The sequence below is a fragment of the Scyliorhinus torazame genome, chromosome 6 (genome assembly GCF_047496885.1).
Source record: "Scyliorhinus torazame isolate Kashiwa2021f chromosome 6, sScyTor2.1, whole genome shotgun sequence".
Lineage (NCBI taxonomy): Eukaryota > Metazoa > Chordata > Chondrichthyes > Carcharhiniformes > Scyliorhinidae > Scyliorhinus > Scyliorhinus torazame.
In genome coordinates, this window is record NC_092712.1 from 295,349,083 (window position 1) to 295,376,969 (window position 27,887).

Here is a 27,887-nt window from a genome sequence, read left to right on the forward strand (position 1 = left end):
CTAGGAGTATGGAAAGCTTGATGGTGCATGAGAAATCCAGAAATATGTAAAACGTCCAGTTTCCCAGCCATTAAGCATCAGCACGCATAATCACAGCTTGCATGTTGCAATGTCAATTTCAGAATTTAAGGGGACAGTCCAAACATTCTAACTGGCATTATTTATAGGCAAATTTAGCATAGTTGGCAGACCTGGCAAACAAGCGTTGTCATCTGTTTTGCACATTTGTACTCCGCTGATTGGAAGTTCCTGGAAACATCTTCAGCAGAAGTCCTGCATCGCTCCAGGGTACGTTGAGAGTGGTGTTAACATTTGACAACCGCTGGTAAGGCATGGCCACCAAATCCAACTGGCAGCAAGTCTTGTTCCAGTCAGCTGTGAGTATCTGGTGTGACACCCTGAGCCAGCTGATACACTGGTGTTCAGAAATCTGGAGGCAGCTTATCCTCAGTCTGCTGGGTATGGCCTCCTGTGAGCTGCACCTCCCTGCTGCTCCTCTCTCTCTTGTGGAGCTACAGGTTTGGAACCAGCAGGTTGCTGAGACTGCTGTTGCTGGCGCAGTTGGTGGTCACTTTGGTTCGAGTCTGTGGGCCAGTCTAAAGCAGCAGAAGCTTTTTTCCCCAGACACAGCTCCTGCCCCTCTGCGTACTTGCCTTGCTTTCATTGGTAGTTCAAAGATCTTGGGGTTGAACGGAAAAAACACAAAGTGAATATTATTCTAATTAAGCGATTATTCTAAATTACATCCTTCCTCATCTGAAGGGGTTGCTCCCATGCTTCTTAGCATGGTGCAGTGAAGCACAGAGACATCGGGCGGGATTCTCCGGTCCGCCAGCCGCGTGTTTCTCAGCTGCATGCCGTTCAGTAGCGGCGGGATTCTATCTTCCCGCCGATTGTCAATGGGATTTCCCATTGTAACCACCCCGCGCTGCCATGAATCCCGCTGGCGGGGATGCGCTGCCGGCGAGACAATTGAATCGCAACGGCTGGAAAATCCCGGCCATCTTCCCAATTCCCTGTCAATTTCATGGTTTAAAGTCCCACCCACACCCAAACCCATGTATGTGTTCACACACATTTAAATCCAGCCCTATTGAAATTAGACAATGAGACCGCTTTCATAAGCATCCAATGTAATTGTCTTGTCCAACTGACAGAAACGAAAAGGAGCCACATTGGTCATCAACTGCTTGGTGGCAATTTCCATTCTCTTAGCTTGGAGTTACACCCCAAAATTAATTAAAGACTCCATTGATACAATGTCATTTCTATGAAAACTTATGAAGGCCAAAAAAAGCTGCCGTCATGCATTCAGTTGCAACAAGGAATCCCCACTAGTTTTATTTAAAGTGCCAGCCATCCAACGTTGCAGGCAAGGTGATTTAGATTAATATCTGCTATTGTAAATGCTCTGTGGAGTTTCCGGACAAATAGTCAGTTGCAGCTGCCTTCCATTGAGTGTGCATTTAAGAGGGATGGAGTACCGTTTAAGTGGAACAGGCTGGCCATTCCAGATGATATCAGTGCACACTGTTGGGCCATCGACTGAGCACTCATGCAGCCAGCAGTGTAGGCCAATGCTATAATCATGTAAATGAGAAAACAGTACAACCTTGGTGTGTTGCCTGCCTCAGCAGGAACAGGGCACAGCCAGCTTGCAGATGAAAAAGTGCTCCAATCAATCTTTAGCTGCAAAGCATTACAAAAGCTGTCCCATAACTTTAGATCTTTGCTCAAGAATGTAGCAAAAAATTGAGTGGCAATGATAGTGGAATAGAGTATGCTCTTTATTAAGTGAGGTGATAGCCGAGGATTGGAGAGGGCTGTAAGTGTAATAGAGCCAGAATCTTTGACAATTTAAATTGAAGGAGGGTGGTGCTCTCAGAAAGGCTTGGATTTTCATCTTCAAGTCGTGCCATTTTCCAACTCTGTAATCCCATCTTCTGCTCTGCTGTGTCTGTCCTTGCTATTTTCACTGTGGGATGGGATGAAATCAGGGCAGACATGGAAATGGTGATGGGCAGATGCAAAAGCGGGGTGGCTAAAAGGCCTGCCTCGGTTCTCTACGACATCAACCCTCCCTGTGCATGAGTGTTAGGCACCTTCGCCTTCACCCCTCCCACTGCCCATCCTTCTCTACACAACTCCGATGGCCCATAACCTCTATGCCCCCACTCATCAAGTATGTACTACACATAGAAATCAAGAGTCCTTTGGGGGAAATAGGATGCTTATAACCTACTAAAATAACGAAACACTCAGTTAAATTCCACTTAAAAACCTAAAACCTTTTAGGAACCTATAAAACTGTTAATGAAACATACAAATGTTCAATACCCATTTGGAAAATATATCATGTTAAGTGGTCGTAACATTGACAAAATAAACATACAGCCATTCAAAAACCTCATAAAAAATAATCCTATTAGGAGGTCATAAAATTATCAATTGAGAAAAACTCCACGTCTGCTCGACAACTGTATCAACAACCACTGCTGAGATGATCGATTACTGGGATTTGGAAGCATTAATAATGAGATTCCATTGTACAACTGTTCTAATAAAACCTGCAGAGTTCAATACATAAATGCTTTTGAGCTACTGGAAAAGATGGTCATCTATTGGACTACATCAAAGACTGAATAGTGGCTGACTTTCCAATCAATTAAAAGGTCAAAGTGCAGGGCATAATTGATACAATAAAATAAGAATTTCACACTGTTCAATGCAGAAAAACACTTTATCCAGTGAATAATGTACTCGGGTGCATCTGAAAACTTTTCCGCTTTCACAATGCTGCTCAATTTAATGTCCACTTATCTTTTCTAAACAAAGCCCTATCATAAATCATTGTATTAAAATCATACTTAATTTACCATGCACCATTACATTAAAACAGATGAAGTGGGTGTCATGTGAGAGTACCCTTTAAGAAATGGGTGTTTAAGAAATGTACCTTTAAGTAATGGAGCTGCTCATGTTACTGGAGTGATGTCAGAGTATGGGTGGAGCTGAGCTCCACTTCTGCGTTTTAGTTTCAGTTTGAGAAAGAGCTTGGGTGTGTCTGTGTTTTTCAGTGAACTGAATCTGAAGTTAAATGTGAGCTGCACTGCTGTTGATCTCTGCCATCCAAAGACTATCTCTGGATCATTTGGTGAATTCAGAAGAATTATAAATGTTTTCAGTCTTGAATGTAAACCCTAATGTGCTCCTGTTTGAAAGTTTGTTAAGCCTTTTGGATGTTAAAAGGCCAGCATACAGATTACTTAGTGTTGTATTCTTTGGGGGGGGGGGGTGTATTTGATTTACTGGTTGCTAAGATATTCACTAAAGAATAACAGATATTTTGTTGTAAAAAGGATAACTTGAGTTCATAGAATAAACATTGTTTCGTTTTAAAAGGCCACTGGTCCATTTCTGCTGTACCATACCTGTAGAGTGAGCTGTGTGCTCCCCATACCACAATCTATTAAAAGTTGTGGGTCAGGTGAACTCCATGATACACTTTGGGATTCTCTAAACACTGACCCATAACAATGGGCAACAACTTTTGAACTTACCTGTTAAGAGGTTCCCAACTGTAGATTAGGTTCACACCTCTTCTGAGATGGGATGAACCCTGTCACCTATCAAAAAATTCCCAACTCCATGAAAATAGTGACGTGTCTAAAATGCCAACTCCTGCAACCATAGAATCACAGATTCATAGAATTTACTGTGCAGAAGGAGGCCATTCGGCCCATTGAGTCTGCACCAACCCTTGGAAAGAGCACCCAACATAAACCCACACCTCCACCGTAAACCCATAAACCAGTAACCCCACCTAACCTTTTTGGACACGAAGGGCACTTTAGCATGGCCAATCCACCTGACCTGCACATCATTGGACTGTGAGAGGAAACCGGAGCACCCGGCGTAAACCCACGCAGACATGGGGAGGACGTGCAGACTGCGCACAGGCAGTGACCCAAGCCGGGAATTGAACCTGGGACCCTAGAGCAATGGAGCTGGCAAGGTCATGGGTGCTGCATTTGGGCGCGCTAACATCAACTTTATCCCGCACCGCTAAATATTGTCCGAGATGGGAATGGGGGCAGGAATCTCTCATTCGGGTTCTGCCTCACATTCTTAAATCCCAGCCATCTCCACATAAGTGGAGGCATGAAAATCTGGCCCAAGTCTTTGGTTAGCTAATTCAAAAGGGCAGGAAAAAAGGGAATGGATTTTATTCCCTAATCGCTGTTGTGAGTCCCAAGCTAAGGAGTGGGATTCTCCATTAATAGGGCTATGTCCCCACGCCGGCGTGGAAAGCGGCGGCAACCACTCGGGCATCAATGGTCTCCGATAATGGGGAAGGCTCCCCTTCCTAGGGGGCTAGATTGGTGCCGGAGTGGTCCCTGCAGCTCCAGCCGGGGCGGAACGGCCCGCGCGAGTTTGCGCATGCGCAGAATGGCTGGTGTATGTCTGCGCATGCGCGCTACGGCCGACGTATTTCTGCGCATACGCGGGGTTCCCTTCTCCGCGCTGGCCTCCGGGCAAAATGGCGGAGCCCTACAGGGGCCCGGCGGCGAGTAAAATTGGCCCCCACGGAACCAGCCCGCCCGCCGATCGGTAGGTCTCGATCGCGGGCCAGGCCACCGTGCCCCCCCCCCCACCCCACTGGGGTCGGATCCCCTGCCCTCCCTCCAGGACGGCTCCCGCAGACTCACCTTCCAGGTCCCGCCGTGTGCGACCTGAGTAACCCACGCCGGCGGGACTCGGCCAAACTCATCGGCCACTCAGCCCATCGGGGCCCGGAGAATCGCCGGGAGGAGGGTGCTGTCAACGGCCCCGGACCAGCAAAACGAGAATCGGCCCCGAAGAATGGGGAATCCGGCATCGGGGCGGCGGGGCACGATTCTCCGGGTCGGAGAAATCCGGCCAAAGTCTTGGATTAACTGCTATGGGGAAAAAGAAGTCAAATAACACCAACTGAGTAGATCTGGTATGGATGTGATGGTCTGAATGACCTCCTTCTGTATTATATTATCAAAAATCTCCACAAGTAAACGCTTGTGAAGCCTTTCACAAAAGTATCTGTCTTTATCCATAGAATCCCTATAGTACAGAAGGAAGCCATTCAGCCACTCTACACTGACCCTCCGATAAAAGCACCCTACCTAGGCCCACTGCCCTGCCCTATCATGATAGCCCCACTGAACCTGCACATCTTTGGCCACTGAGGGGAAATTTTAGTATGACCAATTAGCTAACCCGGATCACTGGCACTGTACGGCAGCAATGCTAACCAGTGTGGCACTGTGTATAGGTGTTGACAATCTCTGCTTTTTAAAAACTGCCACACATTCTCAAAGGCAAATAGGGAGGCAGAATTCAAGACTGATGATGCCATCTAATGTTTGCTCCATCATTTGCATCTGGTGGACATGGTGACAGCGGGCATGCCTCCAGCCCACCTGGGATCTGAACAGAGTTCCTTCCAACACCCTTCACCCTTCCGAATCTGGGTTCTAAATTGGCTCTGTGAGAAGTTCCTGGGTGTCCTGGGGGCACTCTTTCCCTTCCGCCTCCGCCACGGTCTCCACCATGGCGGAGGCGGAAGAGAATCCCTCCACTGCGCATGCGTGGGAAACTGTCAGCGGCCGCTGACGCTCCCACGCATGCGCCGCCCGGGGATGTAATTTCCGCGCCAGCTGGCGGGGCAACAAAGGCCGTTTCCACCAGCTGGCGGGGCGGAAATTCCTCCAGCGCCGGCCTAGTCCCTCAATGTTGGGGCTCGGCCCCCAAAGATGCGGAGCATTCCGCACCTTGCGGGCGGCGCGATGCCCGTCTGATTGGCGCCGTTTTGGGCGCCAGTCGGCGGACATTGCGCCGTTTTGGGAGAATTTCGCCCCCTGGCCTTCAAGGGCATAAATCCAGACCTTTGCCCTCCCCAAACCAATATATTTCAGGACCTATAATTTAGTGCAGAAGCTTCTAAAAACTACACAAAGTGTGAAAGCCATTCTTCAAGCATCAAACGTGCGACCGATGTAACAAATTGTTTAAACTTTAACAAGGCATGAAATGCCATGCTGTAAAAAGAGGAAACCGATTCTTCTTTAGAAGTATCAGTACTCAATTCAGTGAAAGATAATGTTTAATATGTTAAAGGTCAGACCATGAATGGGAATCATTTACTTGCTGACCTGTCCTAGCTAGTACGATGTTTAACTGATGAAATAAAGATAAATGGTTTTGGAAATGGAAAGCATTTTCACACTATTTGTTGGGAACAAAAACTTACCAAGGAGTAAATATTTAGCATTCATAGTTCTTAGATATCTCTATTGAGAAATGTTAAGATATTTATTTCCCTGTCAATACAGGATCTGCTATTCACGGTACTGAGTGACATATATATTTATATATACCTCTTTACCACAACACAAGCTTTAGCGCAAATGTATATTATTGTTCCACACAGTGCCAGTGAAAAAAAGTGATTGTCTTTTTGAAAAATGATGTAATCACAAGCTGTAATTGCCACTAGTTTGAAATCCTTTTTGGTGTCAGAAGAATTTATAGTTGTTCTACTTGAAGTACATGCACTATGGACAATATAATTTCACACAACCAGCTAAAACTGTCAACGCAATGTGTATTGATGTGGCCCTTGCACAATTCACACTTACAAAGAATACCAAGTGAGGATCCCCAGAGAGAAATATGCAGAACTTTCCTTTGTAGCCCTCATAATGATCTGGCCTTTTCGCAACAAGCGTTTTGGAGCGAGTCGAATTTTTGAATGGAGTTCTCAATTTCTTCAATCAGTCACGCAGCAGTCTACGAGTTGAGGATCAGCTTGTTCTTCACACTGCGGCTGGGTGGGAGCATTTTATATCCTTAAAGCTTTAGAAGTAATTATGTTTAGGGGATTGTAGGCTGTGTGGTCGCCTGATGACATGGCGACAAAAAGGGCCACGTGTCAGGAGCGCGGGAGGTCTCAGGAGTGCAGGCAGTACATGGTGTGGGGTTCTCCACTCCCGCGACGAAGTGCCCACGCCACCATTGAGGTTCACGACGGCGCGAAACGGCCCCGATCCTGACCGATTCAGGCCCTGACAATGGGCTAGGATCGGGGCCACGTCATCTACACGTGCCAGGCCTTGTCGCCGCGTAAAGGCGGCGCCGCATACATGACGCAGCCGGCGCCGCATAACTGGTGTAACCCGTGCATGTGTGGTTGCCGTCCTCTCTGAGACCGCCCCGCAAGAAGATGGCGGATAGATCTTGCGGGGCCGCGGAAGGAAGGAGGTCCTCCTTCAGAGAGGACGGCCTGACGATCGGTGGGCACCGATCGTGGGCCATACCATATTTGAGGTACCCCCCGGTGCAGGATCCCCCCGCCCCCCCCCCCCGCAGGCCGCCCCCCCCAGCGTTCCCGCGCTGTTCCCGATGGCAGCAACCAGGTGTGGACGGCGCCGGGGGGAACCCGGCGTTTTGGGCTGGCAGCTCGGCCCATCCGGGCCTGAGAATAGCAGGGGTGCCGGAGAATCGCCATTTTGGGTGTCTCCGGCGATTCTACGGCCTGCGGCCCGCGGAACTCGATGGGGCCGTTCCCGCCACTTGGGAGAATCGCGGGAGGGCGTCGGACCGGCGTCCCGGGAAATTTTGGCAGCCTAGGCGATTCTCCCAACCGGCGCGGGAGTGGAGAATCTCACCCATGGTGTCAGGCATTGGCCATATGGCACAAGGGCTTCACCTCATCGATCTGCTCATCCTTGATGAAAGTATTGCAGATACTTGGGAAAAGTTTGGGATAAGGGATTATTATCTGAATGATCAAATATTAAAACATGCTGTTGTGCAGAGGGACCTAGGTGTCCTCGTGCATGAGTCGCAAAAAGTTGGTTTACAGGTGCAACAAGTGATTAAGAAGGCGAATGGAGTTTTGTCCTTCATTAATAGAGGGATGGAGTTTAAGACTTGGAAGGTTATGCTGCAACTGTATAAGGTGTCAGTGAGGTCACACCTGGAGTATTGTGTTCAGTTTTGGTCTCCTTTCCGGAGAAAAGACGTACTGGCATTGGAGGGTGTGCAGAGGAGATTCACTAGGTTAATCCCAGAGTTGAGGGGGTTGGATTATGAGGAGAGGTTGAGTAGACTGGGACTGTACTCATTGGAATTTAGAAGGATGCGGGGGCGGGGGGATCTTAGGAAGCATATGAAATTATGAAGGGAATATATAGGATAGATGCGGGGAGGTTGTTTCCACTGACAGGTGAAAGCAGAGCTAGGAGGCATAAGGGGAAGTAGATTTAGGACTGACTTAGGGGACTACTTCTTCACCCAAAGGGTTGTGAATCAATGAAATTCCCTGCCCAGTGAAGCAGTTGAGGCTCTTTCATTAAATGTTTTCAAGATAAAGATAGATAGTTTTTTGAAGAATACAGGAATAAAGGGTGATAGTGTTTGGGCGGGAAAGTGGAGCTTCTGCCACAAAAGATCAGCCATGATCTCATTGAATGGCGGAGCAGGCTCGAAGGGCCAGATGGCCTACTCCTGCTGCTAGTTCGTATGTTCTTATGTTTGAGAAGGAGTGGTGTATTTACTACAGTGCTGCATTATCTGTCAAGTCAAAAAAGGCACAAACTTACATCTTACCAAACTTAATGGGCCCAAAGCCATTGAGAAATTTGAGTCGTTTGTTTAGCAAATGGAGGAGGACAAAGAGGATGCCAAAATTATTCCAATAATGTTTGCGAATATTTGTATTCCGGTATAAAATATTGTCCTCGACAGGCATGCCTTTAACTCAACAAGCCAAAGAGCAGATGAATCAATACAATCTTATTCAGTGACCTTGAAAATCTTAGCAAAGAAATGTGCATTTTTCACCCGTACCTATTAGCTAGTCAGGGAGCAAATCGTCTGCGGGGTCCACAGTGACCTTGCCTACAAGCAGCTACTGCAAAACAAAGGTTTAACACCACAAACAGCCGTTGACATCTGCATGTTAAACAAAAATTAGATAGAAGTGGCAGGGATTTTAGCTGGAAAACAGCAATATTGGTGGTACAGAGCACAACCTGCTATAGCAATAGGGGCCATCACCCTCAGAATAGTAGAGCATGTATTGCATATTGTAAATGTTGCGGTGGAAAGTGGAATCATTTTGTTAAATGCTGTAGATTAAAACCACGGGAGTCTTCCTCTGCCATCAGCCACATTGCAGCCAGTCAGTCCTCCAAGGGTAGGAGCGTCAGCAAGGTGAACAAACTGGAGCTCAGCCAAAGCAACAAAACCACAGAACCTTCCACAACACTCTATTACAAGAGCATCAACACTGTCACAGAAAAGTGTGAGATCTTCACCACCCTCAATATGATATGCAGTAATGCAAGACTGAAGGTAAAGATTGACACTGGAGCAAAGTGTAACGTATTGCCTAGTTGAATGCTACATGAACTAAACCCGTATGCAGCACTGCACCCCAGTGCCCAGGTGGACCTCATTACCTATGGTGGACAAACCAACCGCACTGAAGGTGTGACTTCTCTCCACTGCACGCAGAGTTCTTTCACATTTCATACAGTTGACCAGAACATAAGGTTATTCCTAGATCTTTGGGACTCATTCAACATGGTCCAGAGGTGCATTCCCAGAAATGATAGAGTACAAAGACCTCGTTAACAGTGAGGTCATTGGCCAACTATAGGAACTGCGCCACATGAGGCTAGGTGACTCGGTACCAACATTATGTGCTCCGAGAAGAGTACCAGTAGCCATGAAGCAGAAATTAGTTAATGAGCTAAATTGGATGACAACACTAGGTATAATAACTCGTATAGACGAGGCCAAAGAATGGGTTTCAGCAATGGCGGCTGGAGCAAAGAAAGCTGGCAAGGTCACAATATGCACTGACCCAGTGCACTTGAACAAGGCACTGCTCAGACCTCACACCCTATGAAGGCAGTGGAGTAGTCATGCCAAATGCTAAGGTGTCCAGCATCCTCAATGCGCAATGTGGAAGATTCCATTAGGTAAAGAATCTTCCAAACTTACCACATTCCTGTTTCTGATAGGCAGATAGTGTTTTCTTTGTTTGCCCTCTGGGGCCTTCACTAGCAAGAGGGTCATCCAGCAGTGAATGGAACACCTCTTTGCAGGCCAACCTTGCAAGATCATTGTTGATGACATCCTGGTTTGGGGTCGTACTGTGGAAGAACGTAATGCACGTCTTTGTCTCATTCGCGGCAGAATCGGGGTCATATAGTTGAAGCATAGCACTTAGCACGACAACCCTTTTCCAAGTGCCCCAGGACTGCATTTCCTACTGCTAAAGCTGCAGATACCCAAATGCGAAACTAATGTGAATGATACCTTTTTGCCAATTGAGAAGCAAAGCACATTATGATCGAGAGTCCCACAGACTCAGCCATCTACACCAGGTCAAATGGTCAGGATCCAGATTCAGGATCAGCTTAATTGAATCATCCATTCACAGCCTTTGGTGTAAAGCCCAACACAGACAAGACAATGGCTAAACACAAATACATTTTAAAAATGTATTTGAATCATTACAATTAGCAATGCCTTCCTGAGGTCTAGATCTATACTGACATCTTACACAATGCATTCCACTGCTAATCTCACGGCAGGTTTCTGGGGCTGGATTCTCCAAAAAAGGGGGTATGTCCCCCACGCCAACGTAAAAACTCTGGGGCGAAATTCTCCTACCCGCCCCGCCACATTTCTGCCCCGACCGGCCGGTGGGAGTCTCCGTAACACCGGCTGGTCAATGGGGTTTCCCATTGTGGGGCAGCCCCTCGCCGTCGGGAAACCCCCGGGCGCCGGCAAAACGGAGACACCCGCCGGCGGAGAATGACGCCCCTGGTGTTTCACTCCCCAGTTTCCTGCAAAAACTAAAGAGCTATTCACTGACCTGCAGGGGGCTAACAGAGATCCGGGAGCTTCACGCGGACTCGGACCAGCACTACGAAGCAAGGTCCTCCTGATCGGCCCCACCCCACTTCATCCAACCTCCCCAATCGCTGCCCGGCCGCCCATAAGGCCCCTCCCCTCCCAATGGGTGATGGAACCCCCGCCCCCACCAGGGCGGCCGCAGACTGAGTCCCGACCGGCCAGACATGGTTAGAACCACGGCGTCGGGAAATCGGCCGGTCAGGATTGGAGTATCGCTGGGAGGGCCTCGGGCAATCGCCACCCAGCCACGCGGCGTAATTCGCAAGCGAGCGATTGTCCGGGGACCGGAGATTCGTGGGAGCGGCGGTGGGCCCGATTTGGGCGTAAGCATCAATAGTCCTCCCCGTGCCAACACAACTTTGGCGCGGGGCTGCGGAGAATCCAGCCCGAGTACTCAGTAATCTCACTGTTTCCTCTGAAAATAATGTTGAATTGAGTTAAACATGGAACATATCATAGAACATACAGTGCAGAAGGGGGCCATTCGACCCATCGAGTCTGCACCAATCCACTTAAGCACTCACTTCCACCCTATCCCCGTAACCCAATAACCCCTCCTAACCGTTTTGGACACTAAGGGCAATTTAGCACGGCCAATCCACCTAACCTGCACGTTTTTGGACTGTGGGAGAAAACCGGAGCACCGGGAGGGAACCCATGCAGACACGGGGAGAACGTGCAGACTCCGCACAGACAGAGATCCAAGACGGGAACCGAACCTGGGACCCTGGCGCTGTGAAGTAACAGTGCTATCCACTTGTGCTACCGTGCTGCCCCTGATCCTTGGGTATTAATTTCCTCTTCTTAAAAGTTAGTTCAAACTTGTAAGTAACAGGAATGTCAGTTTAATTACATTTCCCTACTGGTATCAAAGTTGGCTCATGACGGAATTAAGAACAGGGCTTCATAAATGTATTGATAATATTAAAGAAGTGTCCTGCAATGAAATATGCTGTTTAGCACAGGGCTAAATCACTGGCTTTGAAAGCAGACCAAGGCATGGTTCAATTCCTGTACCAGCCTCCCCGAACAGGTGCTGGAATGTGGCGACGAGGGGCTTTTCACAGTAACTTTATTTGAAGCCTACTTGTGACAATAAGCGATTTTCAATATCACGATGTATACAGATCCCAGAATGATAGGATAATGCAGTTCAATACATTGAACGAGAATCTGAAGGAGATGAGGGCCTGAAGAATTCTTTGATTTTCACTTCATTCAGCAGCTACCACTTAATATTACTCTTCCCGCGGGATGTCATGCAACCTTGGAACGGGGAGATACAGACAAGTTTTTTTTTTCAATTCTAATCCATGAAATACTCAGAAACCGGTGACCTTTAAAGGAAAGCAGCCGTACTCACCACAATGTCTTGCACGATTACTTGCTTTTCTGGTAACCTTAGTAAGAAGGAGTTACATATTTGCAAAATTTGGTTCTTGATTTCAAAGATAATCTCACCCTCTTGCAGCTTCTGAAGTAGATTTCACTCCTGTTCAATGAACCCATCTAGTTAATGTGATATTTTTTGTTACCATTCCACATTTTTAACGTAGAAATAAAAATGAATAGGACTGACCCATCCCCTCCTGTCTGCAGAAACCTATACCGCTTTCTCCTCCTCTCCATCTTGTTTCTCTGTGCTTGGGGTGACTGAGAGGTGGGAAGGAAGTGGGTCACTGAAGCAGGACAGAAAGCTAATGGCATCTAAGTGTCATTTCCATCCAAACATTTCTGAAGGCCAGGGTACGGATGACGGGCAAAGAGGGAGATGATTGAATGCCTTATATCACATGTCACCTAAAAACTTCAAAAATAGAATCATAGAACATTTAACACTTGAGTGCGCTGCTTGGCCCATTGCGCCTGTGCGATATATAGTGGCAGCGATATAAAAGCTTTGCGTAGTATTGAAGTAATGATGTTATGACTCTGAATCCATTTTACCTATTGAACAATTGAACATTGAGATTAGGATCAAATGATCTTGACTCCCTGGCTGGCAGGTGCTACAATTATCCACATCCATTCCATATTTTCTGAAGGATGAATTCTATTTCTTTCAGCACATTTGCAGATGATAGAAACATAATGAAAAGGGTAGATTACAGGAGGGTTCAAATATACTTAGAAATTGGACAGACAGGTGACAGACTCAGAAATGTAAAGTACTTCTTATGGGCACAAGAAACCCAGCTAGGAAATGTTACAGGGAGCGATGGAACATGAAGGTGATTGGAGGGTCCTGGTTCACAATAAATTACAGCTATTGCCACAATGCTTGATGACAGTGAGTAAAACGAATTAGATATTGGCATGCATAAAATGGCCAATATTGATCTATAATAAGAAGTCGTACAACACGCGATTAAAGTCCAACAGGGTTCTTTGGAATCACCTAATTGGGCAGCACGGTAGCATAGTGGATAGCACAATTGCTTCACAGCTCCAGGGTCCCAGGCTCAATTCTTGGCTTGGGTCACTGTCTGTGCGGAGTCTGCACGTCCTCCCCGTGTGTGCGTGGGTTTCCTCCGGGTGCTCCGGTTTCCTCCCACAGTCCAAAGATGTGCAGGTTAGGTGGATTGGCCATGCTAAATTGTCCTTAGTGTCCAAAATTGCCCTTAGTGTTGGGTGTGGTTACTGGGTTAAGGGGTTATGGGGATAGGGTGGAGGTGTGGGCCTCGGTAGGGTGCTCTTTCCAAGAGCCGGTGCAGACTCAATGGGCCGAATGGCCTCCTTCTGCACTGTAAATTCTATGAACTTCTATGATGAAGGAGCTACGCTCTGAAAGCTCGTGATTCCAAATAAACTGTTGAACTTTAACCTTGTGTTGTGAGACTTCTTACTGTGCCCACCCTAGTCCAATGCCAACATCTCCATATCATGAATATTGAACTAGTTAGTCAGATAATCGTGCCTTTCTCTAAATCATTGCTGTGGCCACACCTATAGTTCTGGTCAATGAAGCTATTGAAACAATTTACAAAAAAGCAAACAAATTATCAAAAAGATTAGGTTATATGGGGAAGTTACATTTAGTTCTCAGTGGATCATAAAAGGATGGAAGATAATAGGACTGCATTTTTAGCTAATTCTAGCCTTTTGAGCCTCCCGCAATTTTAATAATTCCACCACGAGATGAGTTAAGAGCACAGGGAGACACATGGCAGCAGGATGTCATTGCTATAACGGAAACCTGGTTAAAGGAGGGGCAAAATTGACAGCTCAATATCCCTGGAAACAGAGTTTTTAGGCAGAATAGAGGGGAGATAAAAAAGGAGGGTGAATAGCACTAATGGTTAAAGAATCAATTCCAGTTGTGAGAAGGGGTGATATACCAAACGGGTCAACAAGCAAGGCTTTATGGGTTGAACCTAGATATAAAAATGGGGCAATCACACTACAGGGAGTATACTGCAGACCCCTAAACTGTGAAAGCGAAATAGAAGAGCAAATATGTAGGCAAATTTCTGCCTGTAAGAACACAAGGCCAATAATAGTAGGAGACTTTAACTATCCCAATATCAACAGTGTAAACTGAGGGAAAAAAATTCATGCAGTGTGTCCAGGAAACTTTTTTCACCCAGTTAGTGGCAAGCCCAACAAGATGAGATGAAATTCTGGACCTAGTCTCAGGGAACAAAGAAGGGCAAATGGGTGAAGTGACAGTTGGTGACTATATCGGGGATAGTAATCACAATTCAGTTAGATTCAGTCTTACCATGGAAAAGGGCAGAGATAAAGCTGGAGTAAAAATTTTGAACTGGGGGAAGGCAAGTTTTGTAGAAATGAGAAGGGGCTTGGCTGAGGTGGACTGGCCAGCGCTGCTCGAGGATAAATCAGTGAAAAACCAGTGGGAAGCACGAAAAAGTGAGATCCTAAATGTACAAAGTGTCTCCCTCGTTCTAGGCTGCCCCATGAAGGAAAACATCTCTCAGCTTCCAGCCTGTCAAGTCCCCTCAGGATCTTATGTATTTTAATAAGATCACCTGTCAATCTTCTAAACTCCAATGAAAGTGAGCTTGATATAGTTGATTTGAATAACAGGGTTTGAGCAACAGCCAATAGCATCAAAAGCTTAGTCAAAAAAGTTAGGAATTAAGGAATGTTTTCAAGGAGGAAAATGATGGAGAGAGGTTCAAGGAGTGAATTCCAGAGGCTGGGGCTGTGAAAGCAGAAGGCACAATCACCAATAGTGGAGCATCAAAAATCAGGGATGCCCAAGAGGCCATGGATGGATCTGATTAAGATTCTGAGGGTTTTAAAGTCAGGTCATTGCTTAACCAAAAACAGAGGTGGTTCGGAAAAAGGGATTCGGTGTGTGTTACGACATGGACAGCGGAATTCGGCTCACTAATAGAGATTCAATTCCTATTGGATCATGAGTGTTCTTGATGAAACACATGGGCCGGGATTCTCCAATCCTGCGGCCAAGTTCTGACGCCGGCGTGAAAAGTGGCGTGAGCCACTCCGGCGTCAATAGGCTTCAATTCGCTGTTATCCACCCCTTCTTAGGGGGCTAGAACGGAGCCGGAGTGGTGTCCGCAGCACCGGCGCCCGAAAGCCGGCGCGCCACGGCCGGCGCAAGTTCACGCGTGCATGCCATGGCCGGCGCGGGTTCGCCCATATGCGTGGGTTTCTGTCTCCGCGCTGGCCCCCGGGCAATATGACGGAGCCCTACAGGGGCCTGGCAGGAAGGAACTACCCCGCCCGCCGATCGGTTGGCCCCGATCGCGGGCCAGGCCACTGTGGTGACCCCCCCCCCCCCCCCCCGGGGTCGGACCCCCCCGCCCCCCCACCAGGATGGCCCCCGCAGACAGAACTCCGAGTTACATAAATATGTAACTCGGCCGAACTTTGCGGGCATTCGACCCGTCGAGGCCCGGAGAATCACCAGGGGGCCGCTTTCATCGGCCCCTGACTGGCGCGGCGGCAATCCCGTGGGCGCCTGATATTCGGCGCCGGAGAATCGGCGAGCCAGCGTCGTGGAGGCGTGGCGCGATTCGCGCGCTCCCCGGCAATTCACCGACCCGGCGCAGGGCCGGAGAATCCCGGCAATGGCCTGTTACATGATGCTGTCACCGATCTATTACTGCACTTAGATGAAATGAAATGAAATGAAAATCGCTTATTGTCACAAGTAGGCTTCAAATGAAGTTACTGTGAAAAAGCCTTAGTCGCCACATTCCGGCGTCTGTTCGGGGAGGCTGGTACGGGAATTGAACCGTGCTGCTGGCCTGCCTTGGTCTGCTTTAAAAGCCAGCTATTCAGCCCTGTGCTAAACCAGCCCCGGGTTGCGCCAGATCTTTGGGGAAATTGAATAATTCAGATCAGATTAGCTGGACATGTAGTTAGTAAATCATTTGCGTGCATGGTTTTGTTGTGGTAAAAGATTGAATCCACTCAGGCTTATACGTTGGAATAACAGAGACTTTTATTCAAAAAATGTTTGGGAGACCCAATTTTTCCCTACTGGTGTCTGCTTGATGTACAGGTTGCATAAGATATTTGAGTTTTGATGTCACCTTTACAGAAAATCCCACCCTGTCAAATCATTTCAATTACTCCACTTCAGTTTAATTTACTGTATGGGGACACAATGTCCAAGATCTAATTGTGGACGCTTTGTGATTTGACTAATTCCACTGTTCTAAATCTATTAATAAAAAAATAAATAATCTTTATTGTCACAAGTAGGCTGACATTAACAATGCAATGAAGTTACTGTGAAAAGCCCTCAGTCGCCACATCCCAGCACCTGTTCAGGTACACAGACGGAGAATTCAGAATTCTCTGCTGGTACAGGAATTGAACCCGCGCTGCTGGCTTTATTCCGCATCACAAACCAGTTGTCTAGCCCACTGAGCTAAACTATTACAATTCAATAGGGACAAGAACAAAACATTATATTGAAGGAAAAGAAGGACAATAAACAATATTGTTCCAGAGTATTAATATAGAAGCTTGTGTAAATTGTATATGCACTATCATCAAAAGTACAGGTGATTCTATCTGTAAGTGTGTTAGCTTTCAAAAATGTATTTTAAAGATAATGTAATATAACCCTTTAAAATCTGATTGCTTTTAGTTGCTTGTATAATAAATGCAAAAATAAAGATGCATATTTATTGGATTGGATTTATTTATTGTCCCGTGTACTGGGGTGCAGTGAAAAGTATTGTTCTGCGTGCAGCTCAAACAGATCATTCCATACATGAAAAGAAAATACATAGGGCAAACATAAAATGCACAATGTACATAAAATGCACAATGTCTATAAAATACACAGTGTAAATGCATAGACACAGGCATCGGGTGTAGCACCCAGGAGTCTAGTACTAATCAGTAGAGAAGATGTGTGAAGAGATCCGATCAGTCCATAAGAGAGTCGCACATCTGGTTTGGGCCTCTTCAACTTCCAGGTCGGGTCATTGGAGTAGTGCTTTTCACAGCCTAATGATACGCCAAAATGCTTCACAGCCAGAGAAATACTTTTGAAATTGAAATGCAGTCACTGTTGTAATGTTGAAAATTATACTGCCAATTAGTGTTGTAGTGTGCCTTTGAAATATTACAGCATGACTTCACTAGAATGGAAGTGTGTAATGAGATCCAGTCTCAGTTTCACTTCAGCCAGTGAGCAGAACACAGCATATTTATCCCTGTTATTGCTGCCTTCAAGTTTTCTTTCCATATATATATATATGTTCCCACGTGCCGAATCGAAATAAATGAACCCACAACCTATTTACATAATCCCTTATGAGTGATTAGTGCCTTTATATCATGATAAAAATGCAACAAGCTCCCACAGAACCTGATTTTGACATTCTTTATTGAGTGATGAATGTTAGCGAAGAAACTGGATGATTGGCCAGATTTTTTCTAAGGCGGAACTTCCTGCCGGGTGAGAGACAGATGTCCTGCCTCCAGCCACTTGATGCTCATGGAGATGAATAGAACAATATTGACAGCTGGGGGTGTGTGGAAAATGTCAATCGCAGCTTTGTAAAATCAATATCAAAGAGAATTGGATAAATGGCTTGCAGATCAAAGATCTGCTGTGGGATTCTCTGTTGGCAGGATCCTCTGCGCTGCCGGCAGCGCACCCACGCCTGCACGTTTCCCGGCAGTGTGGGATGGCCCAAAATGGGAAACCTCATTGGCCAGCGGCGGGAACAGAAAATCCCACTGCCAGTGACGGTGCACAGCACAGGAAAATGGGGCTGGCAGGGCGGAGAATCCCACTCCTGGGGCATGATTTTCCAGCATTACCATGCCTGACTTGGTGTCGTGATGAGGCCGTTGAATCTCGCAAGAGGCCTCTTGTGAGATTCGTGATGCTTGAGACGTCTTACAAGATTCGACCGAACCTCATGAGATGCCGAAATCTGGATCTCGCCTGCGCTGGGCCAGATCCAGATAAGCATATTTAAATGAGCCTTATGCAAGGCGGAGAATCCAGCCCCTTGTCTTGTCGTCGTTGATGGACCTGTTAGCCGGACGTTCAAATTCATTTTTAAAAGTGATCGCTCTCAACAGGGAATGTTGCAATGTAGCTATCTAGTTTCTCCTTAAATGCACCAATGCTACTGCCGCAATGACTCCAAGTGATATCATACTCTTATCATTTCTTATTTTGTTTTACAGTGTTTCACAATTTTCAAATTTTCCAGCAGAAATCTAAATGCTCCTTTCTTTTTAGTTTCCGTTTTGCACTTGCTCCCATACTCTGTCAGTAAGATGAGGGATTTTAATGATTAACAGCAAGAATTGTAACCTTTTTTATTTAAAATGTTTGTTTTAAATTCAGCTCTTTCTACCAATAAGAAATGGACAATATTGACTCTGGAAATTATGGACTCCTGTCTGGTGAAGAGGCTGTGCTCAGCTTTTGTCACCTTGAATTATGGCTGACTGATTATCAATGGGACACATTCAATTGATATTAACCCCCGCTGTTCAGTGATCAGGCTGGCTCCATTATGGCATCTGGTTCAATTTACCTTTCTGTCACTGAAGCAAAGCAATAACTAAGAGGAGGTGAGCAGGGCTGGGTATATGAATATCCCTAATGTTTGATTTTCACAGTAACATTTTTTGCATTCAAATACTGCTCCAGAAAGTGCATTAATTATTAAGTGAGCTGCATTGTAGGAAAATGTAAACAGTAGTTTAACATTTTAAATTGATTTCATTAATCAGCCTTTCCCTGAGGTCCTAAATTCAGCGAAGACATGTTTATTACTTTGAGGACTCACACTTCGATACCCTGTCAGTGTAAATTATAGCGGTGGAAATTCTTTTCACTCCAGAGACTGCACTTCAGCCGATGTGTTTGTCTCTCGCTCTCAGTGGCTTTTATTATTATATGAACTCATTAAAATTATTTACTTTGCATTGATTGCAACACAGAATTACAGCCCTGTCTCTGGAGTGGAAGGAACAGTGAATGGCAATCAAGTTCCCTCTATAATTATGCTTGGCCAAGAAAATTGAAATCCAACAGGCTTTGGCTCCATGCTTTATTAAAATGGCTCCCTTCAGAGTTTCAAAGTTTATCATAGCAATGGACAGGGCAGTAACATGAGAAAGCATCCTAAAACCACTATTTGTCATGATTTGTACATAAGTGATTATCAACCTGTGATTTCATCAGCTGACTAAAATTATAATGAACTGTTTCACAAGGTCTTGGAAAAGGCAAGAAAATACACTGAACAAAGATGGCTGCCCCAAGTCACCTGATGTCAGGAATTGCAAACTAACCACTATTCTGGAAAGTTTCTATATGGATTGCACTGCAGTCATGCCCTGGCATGTTGCTCATGGAATTTCACACCTGAGGGTGTCAAGGTTCACTTTAAAAAGGAACTATTGAAAGCAAAGGGTCGTTGCATTTGCAAATTTATATGATTACCTGTCCAGCAGAGACTGAAGTCTACCAGGCAGTCATCAAAATGGATTATTCATTCAGAAGCTAACGGGACATTGTAAGACTATACAAGGCAGTCGCAAGACCACACCTGGAATACTGTGAACAGTTTTAGGGGCGGCACGGTGGCACAGTGTTTAGCACTGTTGCCTCACAGCGCCAGGGACCCGGTTTCGATTCCGGCCTTGGGCGTTTGCACTTTCTCCCTGTGGGTTTCCTCCAGGTGCTCTGGTTTCCTCCCACTGTCCAAAAGATGTGTAGGTTAGGTGAATTGGCCATGCCAAATTGTCCCTTAGTGCTCACAGGTTAGATGGGGCTACGGGTTTATGGGGAAGTGGGCCTCGGTAGGGTGCTGTTTTAGCGGGTCAATGCAGACTCGATAGGCCTAATGGCCTCCTTCTGCATTGTATGATTCTATGATAGAACAAAAGCCAGATTCAGGCATCAGATGAACAATCCCTTCCTGAAATCATCATGGAAAAGAAGGTCATGTGACTAGTATCCATATTTGAAAATTCTTTGTCTAGCTACTAAACTCCGAAGCAAGGTAACCTGGATAAAATGCCAATGGAGCAGTAAAAACGTTCATTTCCCCTACCTAAAGCTTTATCTCTTCCCGTTTAAAGGTCCAGCATCGAGATAGGGAATTTCAACCGCAACTCCTGGAATTTAAAGGAGTTTGGAAAAATATGTGCCGCAGCAAATAACTCAAAAACCGTGAACTCTCTTTTTTACCTTTCAGTATTGAACTTTTAATTTGGCTAAGAAATGTAACTACGCCCAGTGTGACTTGTAAAACTCTGCATACGTGTGTATGTGTGAATGTGGTTGCAAACTTTCGAGAAGCGAGGTGTTACATTTTAAAAATATTTTGCTTTGTTCATCTGGGTCGGTTTTTAAGTCAAGAAAAACTAACCCTTTTTGTTTAAAAAGTTTCAAGGAAGCCTGTCGGATCCATTTCTCTGCAATTAGTGCAAAAATGGTTAAGCATGGACGCTGAGAAAATTTGTTCATCCTTCTAAATCCTTCACAAAATCCTGTTAGAGCCAGACCTGGAGTGGTAAATTAGAGGAGTAATTTTTACCCCTCCTCACCTGGTCTTGTGGGCAGCATGGTAGCATAGTGGTTAGCACGATGGCTTCATAGCGCCAGGGTCCCAGGTTTGAATCCCAGCTTGGGTCACTGTCTGTGCGGAGTCTACACGTTCTCCTCATGTCTGCGAGGGTTTCCTCCGGGTGCGCCCGTTTCCTCCCACAAATCCCGAAAGACGTGCTATTAGGTAATTTGGACATTCTGAACTCTCCCTCCGTGTACCCAAACAGGTGCCGGAGTGTGGGGACTAGGGGCTATTCACAGCTACTTCATTGCAGTGTTAATGTAAGCCCACTTGTGACAATAAAGAGGATTTTAAAATGTAATAATGAATGGCGTTTGTGGCAAAGAAATTAAAGAAGAACTCCTGAGGATTTCCTTCTTTTGATCTTGCTTTATTTACACATACCCAAAATAAATTAGGAACCGTGTATTTTTTTGTCTTAGCGGGGCGATGGAATTAAAATAAATTGTTTTCTTCCATTGCGCAGGTAACCTGTCCAGTTAGAGGGTATCAGACTGAAGACTGATTTATGGTAGCTCTTTCACGACTGTGAAAGACCCATAACTCACTGATGCCATTGGCACAAAATGAGTTATGAGGTTCTTTCACTCAAGTGAACAAATCCCCGGAGGCCATCATTGACAGAGATGTTCTACTTTATTTAAGGGGCACACACATTCTGCTGTTTCTAGCCAAGCAGTCACGCTTTCATTTCGACGCATCTTTCAACGATCGTTCATTGACAATAAAATCATCCAGCTCTCTGGGAAATAACACCATGCAATCTGCGGAGTGTTTGAATGTTTTAAATTCACTCTCGAGATCTGGACATTGCTAGCCATGTATTATTCATTTGCAGTTACCCTTAAGAAGTCGTAATCTGCATGGTGAAAGTACAGTTACCGTGATGTGTTGGGAGTTCCTGGATTTTGACCCAATGACGATCAAGGAATAGTCAAATATAATTGTGGTGAATGTATAATTACTGATAATTCACCAGTGCACTGTGTTATGTTATTAACCCTGTGGGCTCTACCTATGGGCCATTGTGTGGCTTCACCCACAGGGGATATGTTGGGGCATGTACGGGCTCTGCCCATGGCTCCACCCCCTTTACAGGAAGTATAAGAGCTGCTGACCTGCAGGGCCGCCTTCAGTGTTGTACTGGTCACAGGCAGGCTCAGTTCTAAGCTGATTAAAACCACGGTTTACTTCTCCACGAATTGATGGTCGCATCAATTTAATCAGCTTAAAATACTACGATGGAATCAGCCCTCAAACCTGACAGACTGGAACTCGATCCACAGGCCGCGGAAGCGAAAGAAATTATTTCACATTGGCTTCGATGCTTCAAGGCCTATCTCGCCGCGTCGTCTACGCCATCCGTCACTGACGAACAGAAACTGAGCCTCCTCCACGCACGGGTGAGCCATCGCATTTCTGTCCAGCTCGACGAAGCCGCTTCCTATACAGAGGCCCTCGCACTACTCGAACGCCTCTATGTGCGGCCTGTGAACAAGGTATACGCACAAAATATCTTCACCACTCGCCGCCAGCGCCCCGGGGAGTCGCTAAATGATTACCTACGCGACCTCAAAGCCCTCGCGCGCAACTGTAACTACCAGGCCGTTATGGCCACTCAGCACATGGAGCTCGCCGTCCGAGACGTTTACGTGCCGGGGGTACGATCAAACTTTGTGAGACAGCACCTGCTCGAAAAAGGGGCCCAGGACATGGACGACACGGTAAAACTGGCTACCTCTCTGGAGGCTGCTTTTTAGAGCCTTACTGCGTTCCCGGCCGATCACGCGATCCCCTCGTGGGCCCCCGACCCGAGACTACCCCAGGCCTGTGCCGCGGCCGCCTGCCCATCATGGGGGGCTACCCTGCTACTTTTGCGGCCAATCCCAACACCCCCGACTGCACTGCCCGGCCCGCAACGCGAACTGCAGCAGCTGCGGGTGAAAAGGACACTTCGCCAAGGTCTGCCTGGCCAGGTCTAAGAACTCGAACTCACAGACCCGATCCACAGACTCAGAGGCCCGCAGACCCCGCAAGGTGGCAGCGTGTCTGCCGACTCCGCCTCCGCATAACATGTGCGACTCATGGGGCCGCCAGCTTGGCCATCCTCCCCCACGCGGGCGGCCACGTGCGATCCATGGGGGCCGCCATCTTGGACACCATCTTCCTCACCACCCACCACGCTCGACCAACGGGGGCCGCCATCTTGGCCGCCATCTGCTACGCCGCTTGACGCGTACGACCTACACGGACAGCCATCGCGGGGCCGCCCCAGCACCTCCGATCACACTGCCGGCTACCCACACCACAGCGCGGTCACCCTGGACCAGTCGCGACCTAAGCCCCTCCGGAGCTCCATGATGGCCGTCCGGGTTAACGGGTACGAGACACCTTGCCTTTTCGACTCCGGGAGCACAGAGAGCTTCATTCACCCGGACATGGTAACACGCTGCTCGCACCCAATATTCCAGGCGCAATAAACCGTATCCCTGGCCTCTGGGTCGCACTCGGTGCAAATCCAAGGGTGCACGACTGCAACCCTAGCGGTACAGGGCGCCGAATATGCTAATTTTCAACTATATGTGCTCCCAGACCTCTGCGCTCCTCTCCTTTTGGGACTCGACTTCCAGTGCAACCTCAGGAGCTTAACTCTTAAGTTCGGAGGGCCCCTGCCCCCGCTCACCATATGCAGCCTCGCGACCCTAAAAATCGACCCCAGCCCCTCTTCGCAAACCTCACCGCCGATTGCAAGCCAGTAGCCACCAGAAGCAGGCGGTATAGCATGCAGGATAGGACGTTCATTAGGTCCGAGGTCCTGTGTCTCTTGCGGGAGGGGGTCATAGAGGCCAGAAATAGCCTCTGGAGAGCTCAGGTGGTGGTCGTCAAGACCGGGGAAAAGTTCCGGGTGGTGGTTGATTACAGCCATACCATTAAGCGGTTTACGCAACTCGATGCGTACCCCCTTCCCCGGATTGCAGACATGGTAAATTTGATCGCGTACTACCGCGTATTCTCCACGGTGGATCTGAAGTCTGCATACCACCAGCTCCCAATCCGCCCGGAGGACCGCCACTACATGGCGTTTGAGGCAGACGGCCGCCTTTTCCATTTTCTCCGGGTCCCCTTTGGTGTCACAAACGGGGTTTCAGTGTTCCAACGAGCGATGGACCAAATGGTGGACCAGTACGGGCTGCGGGCCATGTTTCCGTGCTTGGACAATGTCACCATCTGCGGCCATGATCAGCAGGACCACGACGCCAACCTCCACCGATTGCTCCAAACCGCCCGAAAACTCAACCTCACCTACAACAAGGAGAAATGCGTTTTCCGCACAACCAGGCTAGCCATCCTCGGCTACGTCGTGGAAAACGGGGTCCTAAGGCCCGACCCTGACCGTATTCGCCCCCTCCTACAACTCCCTCTCCCTCACTGTCCCAAGACCCTGAAGAGGTGCCTTGGATTTTTCTCCTATTACGCCCAGTGGGTCCCCCAGTATGCGGACAAAGCCCGCCCACTATTTAAGGCCACCCTCTGTCCACTGGCAGCCGAGGCCCGCCAGGCCTTCAAGGCGGACATCGCCAAAGCTGCGATGCGCGCGGTGGACGAGTCCGTCCCCTTCCAGGTGGAGAACGACGCCTCAGAGGTCGCTCTCGCCGCCACCCTCAACCAAGCAGGCAGACCGGTAACGTTTTTTTCACGCACCCTCACCACCTCCGAAATTCGACACTCCTCGGTCAAAAAAGAAGCCCAATCCCTCGTGGAAGCCATGCGGCACTGGAGGCACTACCTCACTGGTAGGAGGTTTACCCTCGTCACCGAATAATGATCGGTTGCCTTCATGTTTGACAATATGCAACGGGGCAAGATCAAGAATGATAAGATCTTGAGGTGGAGAATCGAACTCTCCACCTATAACTACGATATAGTATATCGTCCTGGGAAGCTCAATGTGCCCCCAGATGCCCTGTCCCGCGGCACATGCGCCAGCGCGCAAGATGACTGACTACGGGCTATCCACGATGACCTCTGGTCACCCGGCTCGCCCATTACATCAAGGCCCGCAACCTGCCCTACTCCACCGAGGAGGTCAGAGCTATAACCAGAGACTGCCAAATCTGTGCGGAGTGTAAACCGCACTTCTATCGACTGGATAAGGCCCACCTGGTAAAGGCATCCCGGCCCTTTGAACGCCTCAGTATCGATTTCAAAGGGCCCCTCCCCTCCAATAATCGCAACACGTACTTCCTTAACATCATAGATGAGTTCTTCCGCTTCTCGTTTGCCATCCCCTGCCCTGATGTGACCACCCCCACTGTCATTAAAGCCCTGCATAGTGTCTTCACCCTGTTTGGTTTCCCCAGTTATGTCCACAGCGACAGGGGCTCGTCGTTCATGAGCGACAAACTGCGTCAGTACCTGCTCAGTAAGGGCATCGCCTCGAGCAGGACTACCAGTTATAACCCCAGGGGAAACGGGCAGGTGGAGAGGGAGAACACGACGGTCTGGAAGACCGTCCTACTGACCCTGCGGTCTAAGAATCTCCCAGTTTCTCACTGGCAGGAGGTCCTCCCCGATGCGCTCCACTCTATTAGGTCCCTCCTTTGCACGGCCACAAACCAGACTCCTCATAACCGTTTGTTTGTTTTCCCAAGGGGAGCTACCTCAGGGGCCTCGCTTCCGCCCTGGCTGATGACACCGGGTCCAGTCCTCCTCCGAAAACATGTTCGGAGCCATAAGACCGACCCCCTGGTAGTGAGGGTCCAGCTCCTGCACTCCAACCCACACTATGCGTACGTCGAACACATGCCGATGGCCGGCAAGATACCGTCTCCCTCCGGGACCTGGCGCCCGCAGGCTCCAATACCACTCCCACTACTGCATCCCCCACACTATGTCCCGTCCAACCTACCATGTTCAGCGCTATCTGGTTCCTGCGCTCCCTCCCACCCGCCGCGCCGTCCACAGGAATGAAGCTCCGGAAGAGCCGCTCCAGGAGTCCACGCCTGTGCCTGCTCCAGACCCACTTCCACAGCCACCCGAAGTGGCTGCAACACCAGTGCTTCGGCGGTCGCAACGTACGATCCGGGCACCGGACCGACTGAATCTATGAGCCCGTCACCCCCGCCGGACTTCATATTTTAATCAGGGGGTGAATGTGGTGAATGTATAATTACTGATAATTCACCAGTGCACTGTGTTATGTTATTAACCCTGTGGGCTCTACCTATGGGCCATTGTGTGGCTTCACCCACAGGGGATATGTTGGGGCATATATGGGCTCTGCCCATGGCTCCACCTCCTTTATAGGAAGTATAAGAGCTGCTGACGTGCGGGGCCGCCTTCAGTGTTGTACCGGTCACAGGCAGGCTCAGTTCTAAGCTGATTAAAACCACGGTTTACTTCTCCACGTGTCTTCGAGTGAATTGATGGTCGCATCAATAATTTGCAATGACGCAGTCAGAATATACTTTACTTTGTACTACAAGGGCAAAAAGTGCCACCTAGGTGGAGCTGGAAGGAAAGCAAATGTTAAGCACTGCACTCTCACAATTGAATGGTCATTGAATTGTTATATCTAACCGGATACGATTTTAACTAAGGAATACTGAGACAACTAGAGTTCCCCAAGTTACTTCCAGTTGAAGTCAACACATTTGGTATAGGTTGGAGACTGAGCCATGTCTGTACATCTCAGTAACACACCACATGTTGGGTTATTTCACTTTCAGCAGTCACAGAAACTGGGCCATCAGTCTATACAGCCGGCCAGATTCCCCTTTCATTTGACTCGAGTGGAAAGGTGATTCGAACAATGTGTCGAATGACCAGCAAGTCTGCTTCTGACAATTTTTAGCCTCTGCCGCGTAGAAACGTGCGCCTGTTGAATTTACTCTCCCTGAAGAACCCTGGAAACCTTCATAGCTCATAATCACAATCCACAACTTTCCTGCATATTGTTAATTAAGACGAAAGCATTTCTGATGTCTGGCTGCTATTTCTGACAGTTTCAGCGACTAATTCCTTGAATTATATTTTGTGTCATTCTTGAAGTTTTTGGACAGTCCAATTCGCTGTCTGTAAAGCTGCTTGTTAAGACAGAAGTTAGGACGAATGTCAACATCCGATGGGTAATGCTCAATTTCAGGTTCAAAAAAGTCTCTATGCAGTGCTAGCTGTCGTAACAGACATATCTTGCACTACTGCCTCACGGCGCCGAGGTCCCACGTTCGATCCCGGCTCTGGGTCACTGTCTGTGTGGAATTTGCACATTCTCCCCGTGTTTGCGTAGGTTTCGCCCCCACAGCCCAAAGATGTGCAAGCTAGGTGGATTGGCCACGCTAAATTGCCCCTTAATTGGAAAAAATAAATTGGGCGCTCTAAATTTTAAAAAAAATAACAGACATATCTTTCTCACAATGGAATTTCTGGAAGATTCCACACTGCCACAACTTAATAGCAGTAATAGCATTAAGCAGTTCATATTTTGGAAAAGTTTCATTAACAGTCTGGAAGAATCGTTTGAATAGTAAATGGAAAAGAGAATTGGCTGAGATATAAAACAGGCACCTGACCTGCTGTTGCCCAGGACCAGTTGCACTCCAGCAATCTTGCTGAAACAGGTATCCGCTCTGTGCTGGATTAGCTGAATTCAACTGGACATAAGTAGGGAGAAGATAGTTGTCCTCTATCACTGGGTTAAGAAGTAGCAAAGCATCTTTGTGTCACTATCTAAAGACTCTTGTTGGAAAATGCCCATTGACATGAGGGCTAGATCAACTTTGGCTATGATTTCCAACAAGGTAGAAGTTCCTGCCAGTACTTGCCGTCAAGACCCATATATTGTGAATAATTTTTTGAGGAAATCTA

The 27,887-nt window shown here is 47.5% G+C and overlaps 2 long non-coding RNA genes across 2 annotated transcripts in view; one reads left to right on the top strand and one right to left on the bottom strand.

Moving 5' to 3' along the window:
- LOC140425817 (uncharacterized) lies at nucleotides 1–27,848 on the bottom strand. The gene is made up of 3 exons (XR_011948028.1): nucleotides 27,593–27,848; nucleotides 4,710–4,937; nucleotides 1–679 (listed from the first exon to the last, which is right to left on the bottom strand). It is a non-coding gene; the product is annotated as an uncharacterized lncRNA (long non-coding RNA).
- The window catches only part of LOC140425818 (uncharacterized), a 153,715-nt gene that overhangs the window by 95,466 nt on the left and 30,362 nt on the right, over nucleotides 1–27,887 (top strand). The gene's annotated exons all lie outside the window — the stretch shown is intronic.